Here is a 926-nt window from a genome sequence, read left to right on the forward strand (position 1 = left end):
AAAGCTGCTGCGCGAGCGACGACCTCGGTGGGTCAACGGCTGACTGTGCACGCTCCAATGCTGCGTTCTAGAAAACTCGGAAATCAGGATTTTCCGACCTCCTAGTTGAAACAGTGCATTGGAACGTTCCAAGATTTTTTTTTGTTAGTTTACTTAGTATACAGTTATGTTGTTGAGCTGTATCATGCAGATAAGAAAGGGAAAAATTAAGACCTTTGAGAATGAAATTTAAGACTTGTAAACAAAATTTAAGACCTTTTCAAGGCCTTAATTTACGGTTATCAAATTTAAGACTTTTTCAAGTTTTTAAGACCCCGCGGGTACCCTGTGTTGTAACTGGAGCCAGTGAAAGTGACGCTCAAAGCGAGTTGTGTCATTTCCGGTGTTTCTGTGACAGCGTCTCTGTACTGCTCTGGTGAATTCTACTAGCCTGCTTTTTGCTTTCTCACTTCAGTTGCTTTAACGTTAGTCTGAGTGGGCAAAAGTTCGCTGCAGAGATCAGCCTCTCATTGGGCGGAACGAGCCACCCGCTGAAGTCCCGCCCTACCACCTNGACAGCGTCTCTGTACTGCTCTGGTGAATTCTGCTAGGTCTGGTGAGCGAGACTACTTTAACGTCTACTTCAAGTCTTAACCCACACTGGTTCTGTTTAAGCACTCTCCTCAGCTCTCCTCCTTTCTACGACTTTCTTGCTAATCTCTTAGCTGTTGTTTGCACGTTACTAGCCTTGGTAGCTACATTAGCTTTACAGTTAGCGATGGCTTCTCCCTCTGCTGTTGTTCAGTTATGCCTCTGCCTCCTTTAGCGACAGTGGTAATTTTAATAAGTGTAGCTTATTTGCTGCGTTGGAGGTGAGGCTTAGTGAATTAGAAGCGCGACTCCGCACCATGGAAAACCATTCAGTAGCTGCGGTAGTTAGCCAGCCC

General features: G+C 45.4%; 1 long non-coding RNA gene across 2 annotated transcripts in view; it reads left to right on the plus strand.

Annotated features, from left to right (window-relative positions):
- The first annotated feature begins 381 nt into the window (after positions 1 to 381).
- Positions 382 to 926, plus strand: part of LOC126395185 (uncharacterized) — a 523,086-nt gene continuing 522,541 nt past the window's right edge. For both annotated transcript variants that reach the window (XR_007570418.1, XR_007570419.1), the window contains exon 1: positions 382 to 415. This is a non-coding gene — a long non-coding RNA (uncharacterized LOC126395185). The remainder of the gene's footprint in view (positions 416 to 926) is intronic.

This window comes from Epinephelus moara, chromosome 9 (assembly GCF_006386435.1).
Source record: "Epinephelus moara isolate mb chromosome 9, YSFRI_EMoa_1.0, whole genome shotgun sequence".
In the NCBI taxonomy this organism is placed as follows: Eukaryota; Metazoa; Chordata; class Actinopteri; order Perciformes; family Serranidae; genus Epinephelus; species Epinephelus moara.